Here is an 18,668-nt window from a genome sequence, read left to right as displayed (position 1 = left end):
TCTACTGCTGGCTGTGCAGTGTTCATGATCAGAGCTCACCTGACAGCTCTGACTGGGGCTGGCAGCATCAAAAGTGAGCTGGCAGTGGCGGAACAGTCAGCGGCTATTTGTGGGGGCAGGGAACCTGGACGGCAGCTAGTGGTTAGCATCGGGTTGGCTCTGGGGCATCACACAATCAGAATGAGCTACTGCGCATGGGCAGAGGCTCATTCAAGACTATAAGTAAATAGTCATGGGAGGAATTCTGCATCATGGACCTTTGTGGAGCTTGGATAAGTGAGTCACACCTCACGGCTCTGGGCTCCACCTTCACCAATCATCACACATAGCTGCAGCTTGCCAGCCTAAGACTGAAAAAGTTCCACTACCCGCGACTTGCTGAACCTTGAGTCGGGCGGCTCTGCTGGCTGCACTCAAGCAAAGTAAGTTTGGAACTGGAAGAGGGCTGTGGTGCTGTGGTGCTCACTGCTGGGAGAGGGATGCTCTGCTGGGATAGGGGTTATGGGTGAGGGTGGGTGCAGACACTGTGCTGGAATAGGGGGGTCCTGTGCTGGGTGAGGGCCCATTCCGTTAGGCCGCATCCCTTTTCAGGATCCCACGAGGAGGGGGGCACCACCCAAAATCTTGCCTAGGGCACTAATTTAGCTAGGGCCGGCTCTGCTAAGTACATTTGCATGTCTACTCTGCTAATGGTTAGGGCAGTGTACATTGGATTCCTTTAGTTGATTTTGTACAAATTTCCTTACATGTGTTGGCAGCCTTTTATTTTGGTAGTAAAAAATTATTGTTTTGCTTAATGCATTTTTTATATCCCAATATGACATTACAGGGAAGAAAAAACATTCTGCCAACCCTTAAGGTAGAATGATGAGCAGCCAGGAAAGTATATTTTCAGGATTGTACTTTGGTAATTGACAAAATACATTGTTGACCAGCAATTTATACATGCTTCATTTCTGTAAGGACCATCTCCAGCATGCCAATCTGCCAGCCACCACCACCATCTTCTGTCAGGAGTAGGGACAAACATCAATGCCAAATTCTGCCGACACCAAAGATACATCCATGAGCGCAGTCATTTGGTGAGTATCTGCAAAGTATAATGAAAAGCATTAGCATTTTTTCTTTTAGGCAAATGTCTTCTTAAGTACTTTGGAAATGTCTAACCTAGGGTTTCATTTCTAAATTGAATTAAAAAGTGGCAAAGGAGCACAATGGAGAAGTTTAGCACAGGCAAGAATTTGCATCTAAAGAACATAACTTGAGTAATGCTTCTGCTAAGCCACATGTTTGCTATGTCCAACTCAATAAGTGACTGTCTTTTTTACATTTTAAAAAACATCATACATCATCCTGTTTACATTTGATTCACTAAACCAAATATCTGCATATTGGACTGGCAAACTGATTTATGTTGTTTAGGGGGGTGCCTGCCAGACATAAACTTTGCTCTTTTGGTCCACAGTTCACAATTAATCATTCTGCTGTATGTACCCTCGTATTTCATGAATTCAGTTATACTGACCTAATATTTTCCTTTAGATCCAGAAACTCAGGATCCTTTGTACACAACATTGCAGCCACTTGGTGATCCTGAGGAAACAAAAGACATGGAATGTTCACATTACACGTTTCCAGTCACACCACAGCGACTGCAAACACCAAGCCCACCCAGCCCAGACTTACAAGTTCCACTAATAAATATGGGTACTGATGCTGCCTCTGCCTTCCTCTCCTCCATATCAGAATTCCATGACTGGCATGTGGCACTAGTGGATACACAAATGAGACACTTGTCACAAATTACCAGGTATTTGCATAAGCGTAACAGCAGGCTTTCCGTCATTACTGCAAGTTTTTTTGCTCCTAAATGAGAATGTAAGTAAGCTTAAAAACAATTTAACTGGAAATTTTTAAATCATGACAAGAATACTAGAGGCACAAACAAATGCACACATTAGTTTTAATGAATGTTTTTTTGCAGATGTTCTAAACTCAAACCAATGTTCTTAGGGACATGAACCAAAACATGTAGCACCAGTAGCAGTTTAAACCCCTCATCTGCACTAGGCGTGTGGCCCACACCAGAGGTGGTGCTGTATGTCCAAGCCTCTCTTCACCCTCCCATAGTTAGCTACCTAAAAGGAGACATTCACAATAATATGAAATTATATGTTTTACAGTTGTATTTTTATGCTGAAAAAAACATTATGCTTTATTTTATATTTATATGCTGAAAAAGCCTTTTTTTATATATATTTGTATGCTGAAAACATATTTTAGTTTTCTTTTTATATTTGTACTGTGTGCCGAAAAAAGCATTTCTTGTTATTGTATGCAGAAAATAAATGACTCATTTATTTTTATATTTGTATGCTGAAAAAAAGCAGTTATTGATATTTCTCTTTGTGCCCTATTTCAGGCATTTGTTAGTTTTTTATATACAGAATACAACATGTTAACAACCTGTTCAATTGTTTCATTCATTTTCTATTACACTGTAAAACCTGTCATCATGCAATTAGTTCATTTTAAACATAGCACAACTTAAAAGAGTGGAAAACTGGTTTTGTATACTTTTTATGTGAAACATGTTGTAATTCTGTACACTGACATATTAGTGTAAGAGTGTGTGGGGAAAATACACTCACATACTTCACCTTAAAGTGACGTGTTTAATGTTTGCACAAATGGCCATGCAAATTATATGCAGCACAAACAGAAGCACTCCAATAGTGTGGTTATTTGAGGTGTTACATGGCAAAAACATTGCATGCTGATGTTTTAGGCATTTTGAAGTGACATATGATAGTAATGTAGATTTGTTTTTATATAGGTGATAACCCTTCTTAATTCAATATAATACATGTTTAGTATTTACTTGTTTTTGGGAATAACCAGCTGCACGTCCACTACAATTCCACCAGCAGAACAGAACACACATTATACAATATATGTCAATGGCATTTACAGTATCATTCAGAACACTGGTAAAATGTATGCCACTATTGCAGTGGATGATAAATAGGTACTCTGCAGATTTGCTTTCACAAATTTTTATCCATAAATTAAAAAATTTGGTGTCTCATCTTCTTTTCCAAGAAACCTTAATACCAATCGCATAAAAGTAGATTTTTTTGGATTATCATTTTATTTCCTTCTACAGTTAGGATGTTTTGGTAACAACTTCCTGAATTACACTTACATGCGTAGCATGTTTGTCTTATACATACAATGTAAGAATTTTATGGCAATACACAAGCATCAAGTCCCCTTTAGATATGGAAAAAATGATGCCTATTTCTGCTTACTGTAAATGGGCTAATTCAGCTTTTGAAGTCGGCCACAATTGCACCTGTCCCAGTGAGACTGATTTAACAAATACACAAGTTGGATGGAGTTTATTACAGTAAATGTCAGGTTTTTATATGTATTTAATTTAAGTATGCAAATTAATTCACCAATAATATATTTCATTTGTACATTTTATTGTAGGTATTTACTAAACAATGTCATTTTTGTAGAAAAAATTGCTTTTAATTTATTTCAAGATAAAATTATTTTAAAAAGCATTACATTATATTTATTTAATACTGTATCACATCATTTAATTTTGATTATATATTAATAAAATACATAAGGAAAACTCATGAATCTCAGCTCAAACATAGTTCTTCCAATTTTTATCCTAGAGTAGATCCAAATTAATTAGCAGGCCAAGCATCCAGCATACTATTTATGTGTACATGTTCATTAAGTGAGCAAGGCTTCAACAGGAAACAAATTGTGATAAATATTTACAAAGTCAAGGGGATCAAAGGCGACATGGAAACATATCAATATATGGTGTCAAAGATGATACGTTTGACAAATCAGATGATACAATAGAAATTATGGAAGGGTAATGCTAATACTCAAATGTTACCAATAAAGTAGATGCTCCATATGCTTGATCAGTATTTTTCAGTGATGATCAATACATGTTAATTGACTGAAAAAAACAAAAAAGGTCCAATGTGTAGTATTGACAGTACAGCGGAGATACAAAATTCCTTTTATGTGATTTATGGAAATGAAGTTGTGAAATTCAAATTCTCCCAAAGGTAGAATAGACCCTATGCCACCGCTAATCATTTAGGTTAGGCATACCATAGACTCACTTCAATCTATTGTGTGAAGTACGTCAAAAGGTATCTTTACATCACCTACTTGTGATCAAACAGGGGGGATAACATACCACAACTCACATATATATAGGACGGGCTCCACCCCTAAAGGTTTTTTTTAAGGTTGTTGATATAATGAATCCTGCAGTTCAGATGATGTAAACGATATTTATTAAGTACAAAAATTGGATAAAAATAAATATTGATAGGAACTGATAAAGGAAGTCCATAAACTGAATCCAGATCACATGGGAGTGGGGAGATGTTTATTTATTTATTGTAGGTATTTACTAAACAATGTCATTTTTTGTAGAAATAATTGCTTTTAATTTATTTCAAGATAAAACTATTTTAAAAAGCATTGCATTACATTTATTTTAGTTTTTTTTAATACTGTATCACATCATTTAATTTTGATTATATATTAATAGAGTACATAAGAAAAACTCATGAATCTCAGCTCAAACATAGTTTTTCCAATTTTTATCCTAGAGTAGATCCAAATTAATTAGCAGGCCAAGCATCCAGCATACTATTTATGTGTATCTGTTCGTTAAGTGAGCTAGGCTTCAACAGGAAACAAATTGTGGCTCCTGCAGTAGAAAAATTAACTGTTAAGAGCAATGATAGAACAAGAGAACTCTTGTTTAGTTCCTTCCCCAATGCAAGGAAACCACAACAGCTTTTCAGGAGATTGCTTTTATTGTGATTCTGTCATCAACTACTGTAGTGCATATAGCCTATGAAATTGTTCTCAGCATAAAAGCCTACAGGGATCAGCTTTTGTTATTGCAGAAACAGTTAGATATTTATTACAATACATTCTGGGTATAAAAGGTGTATTCAATATGTTGAAAAGATAAGACTTTGTAATAATCATCACTATGTGGTATACAATACAAAAAATAGCATTAAAATGTTTAATTCTAAAGCATATAAAATACATGTTATATGTAGTGTTTTGGAGGATTTGTTCTGTGCATTGCCTTTTCTGTTTTGGGTCAAATGAGTGCTCTCATTTGCTGACCCTAGAAATCTTTAATGTGCCTAACCCCTAAATCTACTCCAGTAACCAGACCAGTTTTATATATTTTTTACTCTGTGTGAATTTAGCTGAAAATCTAAGTGAGGGTTAAGGTTAGGAAAGGGGAAATGGGGGTTAGCTATAGGCACAGCTGGGGGGAGTTTAGGGTTAGGCACCCCCCTGGGAGGGTTAGGTTTAGGGTGTGAGAAGGAGGGGTTAGGTTTAGGCACTGCTGGGGGGACTTAGGGTTAGGCACTCCAAAGGGAGGGTTAGGGTTTGGGGTGGGAGGGTTAGGGTACTTACAAGCCTTAGAAGGGATCTTCATTGTTTGGCCATCCACTGTTGGTATTTAGTCCGCCAGCATTAGATCTGATGGTATTACATACCGATTCTGTTACTGTACTACTGTGAGTTTTCTCTCATTCAATACTACTGTTTCACTTTCAACAGACTTAGTTGACAAGGGCAACACCGCACTAATGTCTACTGAAAATGGATCATTTATATACATTGATTTTGTTAGCCTTATTATATGGCATTGTACTGTATTACAAATTTCTTCTTTATATGTTTGTATATTGACAATTTTCAATAAAACAGACTTGAACAAAAAATAGAAGTTGAAAATAGACCCCCTCCTCAGCAGCATGTTTGGCACAAACATATGCAAATCAGCATGATCTATTTCTGCCTCTAATTAATAAACTAAAGGGTTAATTTTTAAAAAATGATGTGGAGTTCCCCCTAAAGCATAACCAGCCCCAAGCTTCTGAGCCAGTCCTGGTTCAAAAAATATAGGGGACAAAATGTAGAGGGTTTCCATGAATTTTATGAACCATCACTGGGCTCCATGAGGCGGTTCTGGCTTTAAAAATATGGGGAAAATATGGTGTAGGGTACCCTATATTTTAAAATCAGCACCAGACTCAAACTAGATGGGGTGTAATGCTACAGCCAGGGGACCTTTTCACCGGTTCACCCTGGCCTAACACCCCAAGCTAGTCAGCCCAGGATGGGAATCTCAAGTAAGATGAGGACCCCCCCAATAATGGGGTCCTCTCTTTCCAAGTACCCCAGGCTGGTGGGTGCAGGGGTAATAGTGGGAATAATTAATGTATACTATTTTTTTACAGTGGAACTACAGGTGCCAGGGTGCTTCCCCTTTGGCACTTGTGGAACTACCTGGTACCCATACCCCCACTTTTAAAAAAATACTAAAATAATGACAGTACTCACACACCATACATAGTAAAGTTTTATTACATACTAAACATGCTCACAAATACTTACCTTCTTACAGGTGATTGGTCCCTTTGTCCAGTAGAATTCCCAGGGTTTTCCTAAAAAAAATCAATACTCATCTTCCTCCTTGTGCAGGTTGGTCCTCTTCTCCAGTAGAGTCCCAGTCTTGGCAAAATAACAAAATAATTAGCCCAGACCATGGAGACTGTAGAGATGTATGTGTTTCCACATACATCTCTTCACCAGTAAATGATGGAGACCAGGTGATTCCTGTCATTTGCCACGCTGCCAGCCAATCAGAAGTTGCTCTAGAGTAAGTGGTCACTGATTGGATGTAAGCTGCATGGCTGTCAAGCAACATAATTTGTGGTGTCTCGTTCTCCACAGCAATTAATGTACTTTTTAGCATTTTTTTCTCCTGTTCTTCAGCTGGTGTAACTGTTCCCATGTGTGTGTACATTCACAAGACTCAAACTATTACTTTATCCTAAATATTTTATACTGTAATGATCTAGCCACACAGGAAGTAACCATGAGAGAAATATAACAAGCACCTCATGGGTTAAATTCTACCTCTACAGGGGACACTCAGAACTTAAACCAATTATTCTGTCATTGTTCCCCTCTGGACTTTAGCAGGCTTCTCTGAGCCAAACCATCATGTGGTCATAAAGAGAATGACATCTGGGGGAGGTAGGAGGGAGGGACATAATAAGGGACTCAACCAATCAGGAAACTGTGCAAATTCCCTGGGCAGTCACTTGCACTTTGGGAAATTAGTAGAATTAAAATGAACAAGCACAGTATTTCTGTGGGAGCTTGAGTACTGGGTATCTGCAGCACAGGCCCTTACTAGGCATCAGTCGAAAGGACTCGTGGCATTGACCACTGTGTGGGAAGGAATGAGGAATTACATACCTAGGGACACTGAACCGCCATCTGCAGGATGATGTCAGTCACTGACTTTGGCTAAGGGATGATACTCTGCCAATGTACTCTGTAGCAAAAACATCACAGGTCCTGTGTGGACTTATACATCAGGAACTTTTGTGTGGAAGTATTCATGCTTCTGTGTGGAGAAATTTGCTATCACTGCTTTGTGGAATCAGTGATAGTTCATCCTGTGTGCACTAATTTGCTATCACCACTGTGTAGAATCAGTGATAGTCTTTCCTGTGTGGAACTTTTTGTCTTTAATTCTGGTGTGGAATTGTTGTGGAATTATATCCACTACATATACTGATTTTGTCTGTACTGGTACCTGTATATCTTTACGACAGTTACATCCATTTTTTTTATTTAATCAATTTCTGTGTGCTTTAAAAAATAAACCATTTCTTGGGTTTCATCAGCTTGATGTCTTGGTGAATAAAAGAACCCTGTATCTTCGCAAATACCAATCAATTATTTGATGTCATAGACCATTGGTCCTTAAACTGCACTGCATGGAATTCATAGGAAAGCTGTGAACATACTGGCATCTAGGTTGACTATGTGGACAAGGAACTGCATCCAGGCTACAATTCTAGAGCCAGGTAAGTTATAAATAATTTTATTTTGTGATTTACAGATCTTAACATTAAGCACTGCAGAGTGGTAATGCTAATTAAGTATCCAATGTGATGCGAGTTGCAGCGGTGAATCCTAAAATTTCACAGCAACTCTAAATTACTCCAGTGTGGGGAAAGCTGATCTGAAAATTAGCTCTTCCCAGAATCCTTATCACCAAGACCTCTGTAGCAATGAAACTTAACACTGCTGAGTCTTACTCTGACTATGGAGATATCTGATGAGCTGCAGAGGGTTCTGAAAAGGAGCAGAGGGACCTTTTTCATAATCCAGGCTTCCCTCCTAAAGGAAGAAGCAGGGTCCAGAAACTGTCACCTTCTGAACATGGTATCAGTCCCAACAGTCAAGTTACAAATATTTAGTATCTTTATAAATTGATGAATTTAGGTCCAGCGGGCCAGATCAGGATTGAAAGGTAAGCTGGATATATCCGTGATATCTCCAGCATTACCTTTGTAATGAATGGCCTGATACTACTTAATTTCTACTAAATGTTAATTTTCACCTACTTTTTTTTAGAAATAAAGGGATAATGAATAGGCCCCTAAATGCTCTTACCGTACACACAGAACATTGGATTATTAAGATTATAGGAGAGATTTTACAGTGCAAATCTATTTTCTTCCTTGTTAGTTTATGGTTCGTGCCTTTTGTGGTGAAACAAAATTATATATTTTTTGTGTTTTTATTGTTCTGATAAATGTAAGAAAGCGACATTTTTAATACCGTAAAAGTTAAGCAGCTGATTTAGAGGGGGATGAGGAGCTACCATTTAAGAATATTACTTTAAGACAAACATTGCAAATGAAGCATATATTAATTCCAATTACTTTCTGGTTGACATTGAATAGATCATTGTGACACTGGGCCTGATTCAGAAAGGATCGCTATTCTGCTTATACACACATAACACAGTTGCTAATATCAGTGGTGATATGTAGATGTTTGCATTCGCATTGAGATCGCAGCCTAATATAAGGACGCCCACTTCCCTTTACTCATATCCATATACTTTGGCAACATAATGAAACAATCGTTAACATAGAGTAACATCGGAAACCATACGCACAGTTAAGGCAGGTCAGACCTTACTCAGGAATGGCTTACTTCAGTGCACGCTATGAGACCTCAGGCTGTGTATGGTATCGCAGTGGATAATTTATGCACGCCTTTGAAATGGCATGCATACGCACTGACACACCTGCATTTGGCAGACAACCCCCCATCACCACCCACAAACGGCACTTCCAGTCAATCACTCTGCCATGTGTCTGTGGAGCCCCTGTGATTGCAGTCCCAATCGCATTGGCTAGTTTGTGCACGGGCACTGTGACGCATGCGCATAATGCAACAATCGTCCAATTGCATGCGTATAAGCAACTCCATTCCTTGCTGAATCAGGCCCACTGTGCACAGTTTGGGAACCACTGAAAATATTTTTGAATATTGATAAGACATGTGAGAATGAAGAAAATGATCATTAACCAAAGAACAGTAGTGAAATTGTGAAAAAGTGGAGAATATCGAAAATATGATGAAAACTACTTGGAATTTGTTTTTACTTCAGCAAATGGTAGTCATAAACAGCGTCCACAGTGTGTATTATGTTTAAAAATATTGTCTCTGGAATGCATGATTCCAAGTAAACTAAAATGTGCCTTAGAGACCATTCATCCTAACATGGCTAGAAAATCTCATGATTATTTCACTAGAAAATTAAAAGAAATTGAAACAACAAAAATGTACTTTTTTAAAACATCATTACCAAACAATGCTTTGCTAGCATCCTACAAGAGGGCATATAGAGTTATTAATACTGTATAAAAAGCCCCATACCATCGAACTGATTTTACCAGTTGCAGTAGATATGGTTAACATTATGGTTAGTGAATCTGCTGGAAAACTGCTTTCAAAGGTTCTGTACCTTTGTCCAACAACTCTGTTGGTTGTAGAATTGGACACATGACTGAAGACCTCATAGGTCAACTAATTAAAAAATTGAAGCAAAGATATTTTGAATATATAGTACAGTAACAAGGTTGCTCATTTGATTTGTTACACATACATAGTTAGTGGATGGTGACAAAATAGTGGAAGACCTATTTTGTAAAAGTATCACTGTAGGCACAAAAGCTCAAGGGATTGGTATGATTTACTGCCGCATGACTGGCGGTTCAAATCCTGACAATGGAAGCCCAGCAGAGGTGAAGATCCCAACTGCTAATTTAGGTAAGTACCGCTAACCTAATTCCCTACCCTAACCCTCCTTTAGGGGTGACTAACCCTAACCTTCCCCCCAAGTGCCTAACCCCCCTCTAAGTGCCTAAACCTAACCCCCCCTTTTCCACAGCCTAAACTTAAGTCTCCCGGGGGGTGCCTAACCCTAAACTACCCCCAGGGGTGCCTAACCTTAATCCCCCCTTCCCCTAGCCTAACCCTAACCCTCCCAGGGGGCTGTCTAAACCTATGTTTCCCCAGGGAGCCCCTAACCTAACCCTCCCCCCCACGGATGTCCGTGCCCGGTGCCCAGCTTACCTGTGATTGGCATGCCGGGCATTGGGCTCCCAGCATAGGTAAAATGACAGGCATTGGGATATTGTAAAAATCAAGTGCTCTCATATTGTGAAGCAAATCACAATAGATAATTTGTACACACCCATAAATGGCATTTAAATGGTCATATCTGTGTTTGCCTTAAAACCCCCCACTACCTCTCCTTATCACTGACTTCCTCTCACTTACTTTGAATGAATCCTTTTTGTGAGAGCAATCACAAAACAATCAATGCACAGCGTGGCTTACATGCATGCGCAATGGAAAACAATCACTCAATTTGTGAAAATATCGGCATTACATAAATCTCTGAATCAGCCCCTATGTCTGTTCGTTATGGAAGTTTGCAGGCACTTATATGAAGCAAAGCTCCTGTTGCACTGTGGACCCACTGCATATATCCACAGGGAAGTCCTTGGATAAACTGACCGGAGTTCTCCACTAAACCTAATCCTGAAAAGTGTATTTAAAGTGGTGAACTTTATAAAACTCAGCCACTAAAGGCAAGACATTTCTTTTTAAATCTGAGAGTATGGGATCTGAGCACACGTTATTCTACTGTAGTGTGCAATGCCTTTCCTGTGGTCATGTACTGTCCCGTGTGTTTGAATTACATCAGGAAATCTACTCATCTTCAAGAAGAATACAAGTGTGCCAAATACTTCCTGGACACAGATTTGTTATAAAAATTAATGTGATCTTTTTGACTAACTCAATATTCTGAATCTATCTCTACAGGGAAGCAAATGCATAGAAAGTTTCAGCCTATAGAAAAAGTTACTATTATGGAGAAGAACAATTAATGCAGATGGTGGCAAAGACTGATTCCCTCTATTACAACAGGTTATTTAATCCAATGAGGTGTATTTGCCTAACAAACTTAAATCTGTTTTTGAAAAGCACCTGCAGTAACATGGCTCAGTGGCCAGTTCAAAAAATACTTTCCATAATATATAGAGCAGTTTGCAGGGATCTAAGACAAATTCAAAGCTAATGCCCCTTCAGAATGTACCTCTGCAGAAGAATAAAATCTTATACCACTCTTAGAAAGAAAATTTTCAAAAACCTGGCATTTGAGTGCCGGGTCATTTTGCCAGTCCCAGCCTGAACCCCTGTTCAGATAGAAGAGCAAATTACCAGGTCAAACATTTCTACCTGGTAATTTGCTGATAAACATGGGTATTTCTTCTGTCTGAAAGGGTCAACCCGGGTTGAAGCTCTCCTGTCTCCGACCCTGCTATATTCCTTAGTCGAAGTCTCAGGATTTTTGACCCAGGTTGACCCTTTCAGACAGAAAAAGGACCCATGTTGATCAGCAAATTAGCGGGTTGAAATGTTTGACCCAGTAATTTGTTTTTCTATATGAAAGGGGTATTATTGAGTTGTCTTGAGACAAAACTTTAAAAACAAATTTGGCAGCATGGAACTTAAGTTGCATATCCACTTCATAATCATTCAGTCGTTCCTTAACCTGTAGGTGCCCACACTGAACGATATGTCATTCAGTGCAGGCACCCTCCCTCATCCCTGAACATGCCCAATCTGTCATTATTGGCAGATTGACCAGCATGTCCAGGCGATGATTGATATCGAAAATGACCAGTGGAAAAGAACATTGCTGGTAAGTTGACATTTTCATGTGCGATTAATGAGCGACTGACTGATAACGATGTCATTATCGTTCAATTGCTCATTTTAATAGAAAAGTGGATACGTGGCTTAATAGAGTTTTAGATATCAGTGAAAGACAAAAATTCACAGCCAAGTGAAAAGCTCAGAGAAATTCCATTTGCAATTTTCATATCTTTGTGAAGTTAGAATTTTGGCGGTTGCAGTGATTAAAAGTAAATATCTTGCAAAAATGAACATAGAACAGGAAATAAGGGTCTGATTCCAAGGTTTGGGTGCCTGTGCTGTGTCCAGCAGGTGCATCCATCCCATTAGTGATGAGACTATGACCAATTAAAAATGTAGTTAAATAATTTATTGCCTTTGAAGGTTGAAGGCACTTTTTCATTTATGCGGCACATATAGGAACTTGAATATATAGCACTATTTTTTGGTGCTAACTAAGATTATGATGCTCATTGCTTGCTAATTGCCATCTCTGTACACATGTTTAATGTCAGTTCCTGCTTGTATTTGTAAACCAAAATAAAGTTATTACGTAAAAGAAACTTCTTCCCCCTAATTTAGGTATTTTTTTCTAAATCTTACTTAGTTGTTGGGATAGAAGGTTAGATATTTTCTATTGGGCTAACGATTGCCTTCAAAAATAATGGATGAGAAACAGAAGGATATATTAACTGATGTGCTGATTTTTAGAAGTAGAGATGTTACCCAGAGCAAACAGATACTAGCTAATACCTTCTATAAAAGGTGCTAGATAAATGTTAAATAGAATCTGTTTGGCTGCTATGGACAACATCTCCACTTCTAAAAACCCACACTTTAGTAAACACCTTAGGGTATTAAAGTGAAAAAATTTGGTAACCAATGCACAAATGAATATGTAGTATTCCTTATGTTATTGCATAACTCCTACAATACAGAAATGCAGGACAAGGAACTCTTGGCATAAGTATTACTTTAAAATAAGGGTGAGCGGGTTCGGTTTTACTCGGTTCTTATCGCCACTTTACCGCAATTTCGGCTCGATTTCATTCGCTATCCAAAACACGCGTTCGGCGATAGCCAATAAAAAGATCCGAGTAAAACCAAGTAAAACCGAACCCGCTCACCATTACTTTAAATTATTCCCTGCTTTATATAAAATAGCATTGGCAATATTTTTATTTACTTATTATGGTAAAGATTACAAATTCAACCACAAAACAGACAAAAAAGGTATAAATGACAATTTATTGAATTGCAACACAACAGCAGAAGTTGACATGGATACCTTAATGGCATACAGTATTAATAAAATACACAGAAATTAGTGAGCAAACAAATTTGAAAGATAATCCTGGATTTTCAGAGCAGGAGTAACATCGTACATAACACAAATCACAGAATTCAGATATCAGCAATAATAGTATAATACAGTCTTTGAAGGTTCAAGGTGTCATAGAAAACTAAAAAGCAAAACCAGAATACCTATAATGGCAATTAGCTTTTTTGAAATCAATGCAGACTTTAAAGTCAAATTGGTTTGTAAATATAAAAAATATGCAGATATACACACATCAGTATAGTGAGCACTAATAACAAAAAACAATGAACGACCCTAAACATAGGCCTTATCATCATTATAAGATTACAAGGAACAACAGTAATTAACAGCTGCAGTGCTGAATCCACAGGAAATTAAACATCACCAGCAATCCTAAGAATTTAGAATCACAAAAGTTATTACAAAGCCCTAACATTCCTGCAATATTTTTGTTCATATATTACTACATTATTTTGAAAATAGGATTGAGCTTTTTGAAGAGTTTTTGCACAGGTATACATCCAATTATCTCTTACTGCTGTTGTTCACATTTATAATGACTGTAATCCAATATTCACTGATGCAGATAATATTTTTCCAAGTTTTCAGTCTTTCTCAGATTTCTCATATTTTTAACATGGAAAAGACGGTCCAAACTTGAGTAGCTAAAAAAACAGGATGTGTTTAGACATTTAGTAGAGCATACCAAAACTTATCCAGCTTCTTTCATCCACAAGCCTAAACAGAGAGCTGCTAAACAAACCATCTCCCTTCTTCAAGGGAAAGCTATACACAAGTGCACTCTAAATAGATTAACTCCTTAAGCACCAAAAGACACATTGGGGTCAAGCCTATCCCATGCAAAGGGTGCGAGTTGCCGTTGCAATGGCATTAAAATGCCGGCAACGGCACCGCATTTCGCACTCTTCATAGACCGATCCAAGACCAAATTCGCTTAATTTTGCTCAGATCCCTATGGGGCTGCGTGCACTTTTAAGTAAATATGGGTTATGCGGCCGTTGTTGCGATGACTCACGTACAATTGTATTAACCCCATTTCTAGAGAAATAAACCTGTTCTCGCAAATATTACTAGACACTTCCCCACAATATATGTCTGTACTGTGAAATATTGCTTTGATTCATTGTTTTAAATATCCTATAAAGGTTTTATCTTATTTAATGTTGTGAAACAATTGTAGTTGGCAATGTTTGATATGGAAATGTGTGAGCAATTAATGGGCATATCTAGGAAATGTGTATGCTCTCAGAAATGTAGTCAGGAAGCAGTATAAGGGGCCTATCCATCATCACTTACTTTTCACAAAAGCTTGTGAGAATTAACATTTTCGCATACTTTTGTGAAAAATAAGTGTCAGGGCTATTCATCAAGTTCTGAAAAAGCATTTTTTTTGGAACTTGATAATGTTACTGAACGCCACCTTCAGGTGGCGTTCAGCCCCCGATAACCTTCATAGACTGCTGTTTAGACGGCACCCTGTGAAAATTTACAAGGCAGGCGTACAGCACAGGGATCTGTTCAGATCCCTTCCTGCTGTGTCTGCACTGCTGAGCAGCTCTGGGGCACTGCAGACACGTTGCTGGCTCACCAAAAGAAGACAGGTGAGCCGGGCTAAAGAGAAGCGGCGGCATAAAGGAGGCAGGTAAGACACAAGGGAAAGGGGTCGGACACCCATGGGGAGGGCCGGATCGGACACCAATGGGGGAATAGGAGGGAGGCAGAATAGATTGTACAACTGAGGGGTGAGGGGGGATGGAGGGGGTGTCCGGATCGTACACCCACGTGGGGTGGTGGATCGCACACCTGCAGTGAAGTTCGCAGCTGTCTTAAAGCTTGAAGACAGGCAGGGAAAAGTTTCCCACTTACAAAAAACTGCTTTGTAGAAACAGCAGTGTTTCGGAAGTGATAATTTAGGGCAGGAGGCATGATGAATGCCTCCTAAACTGTGTTTGAACTCGCAGCGAGTTCAAACCATAATTATCACATGTGATAAATTTGTTTTGATGAATAGGCCCCTAAATCTCTTACTTAGTATTACTGCCTCACAGCACTGAGGTTGTGGGTTTGATTTCCACCATGTTGCTAACTGTGTGGAGTTTGTCTATTATCCTCGTGCTTGCTTGGGTTTCCTCCCATAATCCAAAATCTTCCAGTAGGTTAACTGGCTCCTGACAAAATAAATTAACCCTAGAGTGTATGTGAGTGTTTAAATGTGGTAGGGAGTATAGATTGTAAGCTCCACTGGGGCAGGGATTGATGTGAATGGCCAAAAATTCTTTGTAAAGCACTATGGAATATGGGCCTAATTCATTATGGATTGCAACAGCAACAGTGCATGCAGTTGGCTGATTGTTGTGACTGCTCATGCATAGCAGTGTGCATACATGAAGGCTACACTGCGATCACACTGCGATTATGCAGAGTACAGTAAGCCATCGCAGAGTGAGTGACAGGTAGTCAGCATTTGGGTGTGGTGCCGGGGGAGTGGTCAGAGAAACACAGACATGTCTGTCCATTTGAACGCCATTACATGGGCGTGCCTAAATTAGCCACTGTGATGGTATACACAGCTTGAGTACTTACTGCGTGCAATAAGGTCAGCAATTTCTAAATAAGGTCAGGGCTGCTGTAATTGTGTGTGTGTGCAAGGTATAATGGATGTGAGATAGAATGGCATTATGATAGCATTCATTTGCATAATTTTGCAGCAGACTTGCGTGTGATTATGGAGCTGTGATCGCAATAGCGATCCATAATGAATCAAGTCCCATGTGTAAATCAGTAGTATTAATAGTATTATAAATCAATAGTATTAATGAATAAAACACTTAACTGGCGATCCACTGCCCAACTGTTTTAATTGTGATTTTATATAGAGTGGGGAAACCAAGGTTATACTGTAGACATGATTTGAGCGGTGGTGACAGATAACACATACTGTACACAGTGTTACTATGGGAAATTGGTTTGGAAAGATAACAAGTTTCATCTGAGGCATACAAGAAATATAATTAATCACAGTGAACTTAGTATAAAATGAAAAGTTCATAGAATACAGGTTGTTCCTTTATTTCACTAAGGTAAGACAAGCAGTAAATTAATCCATTGTCACACTGTGGGTAAGGGGCATATTTATAATGGGCGCAGGGTGTGCGGTGCACATGGGCCCCGGGGTCCAGGTAGGAACTACACTGCACACCATGCATCAATACTTTTTTATACTTACCTCTCTAAAGCCCCATGGAGTAGCGCTACACAAAACGCCTGGAAAATGGCTGCCAGGGACATTTTCCCAGTGTTTTGCGCATGCCCAGTAGGAAATCACCAGGAAAATGGTGCGCAGTAGACTACAGGCACAGACTCAGGGGCATCTTAAGAGAGGAGGGCCTGTGTACCCCCATGTGGGGCCCCCTCCTCTCTCCACGGTGGCCAGCAGCCGACTGATGCAGCTGGCCAGCCACTGGAGCATTAGTAGAATCTGCGGCAGCCATTTTCCGGCATTCTGTGTATGTGCAGTAGACTTTGGGCACTAGAGTGTGCCCAGAGTATACTGCAGATGTGCAAAACACTGGAAAGATAAGCCACGGTGGGCAAATTCCGGTAATCTGAGCAGTGCTGACACCCACCGCGGGACAATGGACAGGTAAGTTTAAACTAATATGGGTGCAGGGTGTGTGGTGAGGGGCCCCCCTGGACCCAGGGTCCCCTGTGCCCCGCACACACTGCTCCCATTATAGATATGCCACTGCACAGAGTAGTGCCTGGAGTCTACTGCTGCTGTCACTTTGCTGATGGCAGCTGGTGAGAGAAGAGGGGTCCCTGGATTGGGACTAAGCACAGGCCCCCTCCTCTCTTAATACACTCCTGTAGTGAGTGTTAGTGAGAAATGGGGACTCGCTTTTCAAGGTATTACCATTTCCTTTGGCAGGAAAGATGTTACTGGAAAATAGAGGATTTTTTTGAATGCAATAATTTAAGTCTTAGGGGTATATTTACTAAAGTGCAGGTTTCTAGAAGTGGAGATGTGGCCCATAGCATCCAATCAGATTCTACTTATCATTTATCTAACACCTTTTAGAAGATAATAGCTAGGATCTGATTTGTTGCTATGAGCAACTTCTCCACTTCTAAAAACCTTCACTTTAGTAACTATACCCCTTGGTGGCTTAAGGGGTCCTGTATTACCACAGTGAGAAATAACACAGACATAAAGAGTTCTGAAAACAGATAGGCAAGAGAATGGATATACACATAACAGATGATTCACTTTATGGGTTAAGCACTGATTAGGATTAGTACACACTGCTTCTACCTCTCAAACAAATTAAAATAACAAAACTGGATTGCATGCTCCCCATCAAGATTACAATGTGAAGAAAATGCAATTTCAGTTAAAAATCAATAAAATAATACCTAAGTATAACCCTAGCATAGACAGTGGCGTCCCTACCTGTTAATGCACCAGGTGCAGGTAGGGGTGGGCAGCTTAGCAGCACTGGGAAAAATGGTGTGTGACCTCATGGCAGTGGGTGTGGCCTCATGGAGGGGGCGGGTCATGCACCCAAACCCTGGTTTTAGTCTCTCCGGGGGCCCCGGAGGTGCGGGCTGCCCCTGGGGCCAGTGCATTTGTAGTGCTGGTTCCCCCACTGTGACAGAATCTGAGTGCTACATGTAATTCTACAGTGCAGCTCCTGTCTCCTGTCAATGAGGGGGAGTCTGCATTTTGGTTTTACCCCTTGGCGGGTGACACCCAAGTGCAGCCCACACCCACCTTGTGATGCCACTGAGTATAGACACTTTTGTTCCCTGTAATAGTTTTAAAGGACATTGCTAATACCCCTTTTACACCAACTTAAACATTTTTGTTGGTGTAAATGGATTAACCCAGGTCCAGGGACCCAGGGATCCAACTTGAGTAATTTGCAGGGTTGGGCACGGGTCATTTCCATACCACCTTGCAGTGTAAATAGTGCAATCCGGGTCATGATGACCCAGATCGTGCAGCATGCCACCTAATTGGCTGGCTTCAGTGGCGCTTGGAGATTACATTATCTCCAAACATCAACTGTAACACAGTAAGAGCCAGGTAACTGCAGGTCCGGCTCCAGTGTGAACATCTCTGACTCGGGTATATCCTGGGTCAGTGCTACAGTCTGAA

Source organism: Taudactylus pleione, unplaced genomic scaffold, assembly GCF_031769625.1.
Source record: "Taudactylus pleione unplaced genomic scaffold, aTauple2 ptg000042l, whole genome shotgun sequence".
Taxonomy (NCBI): domain Eukaryota; kingdom Metazoa; phylum Chordata; class Amphibia; order Anura; family Myobatrachidae; genus Taudactylus; species Taudactylus pleione.
This window is presented reverse-complemented; position numbering follows the sequence as displayed.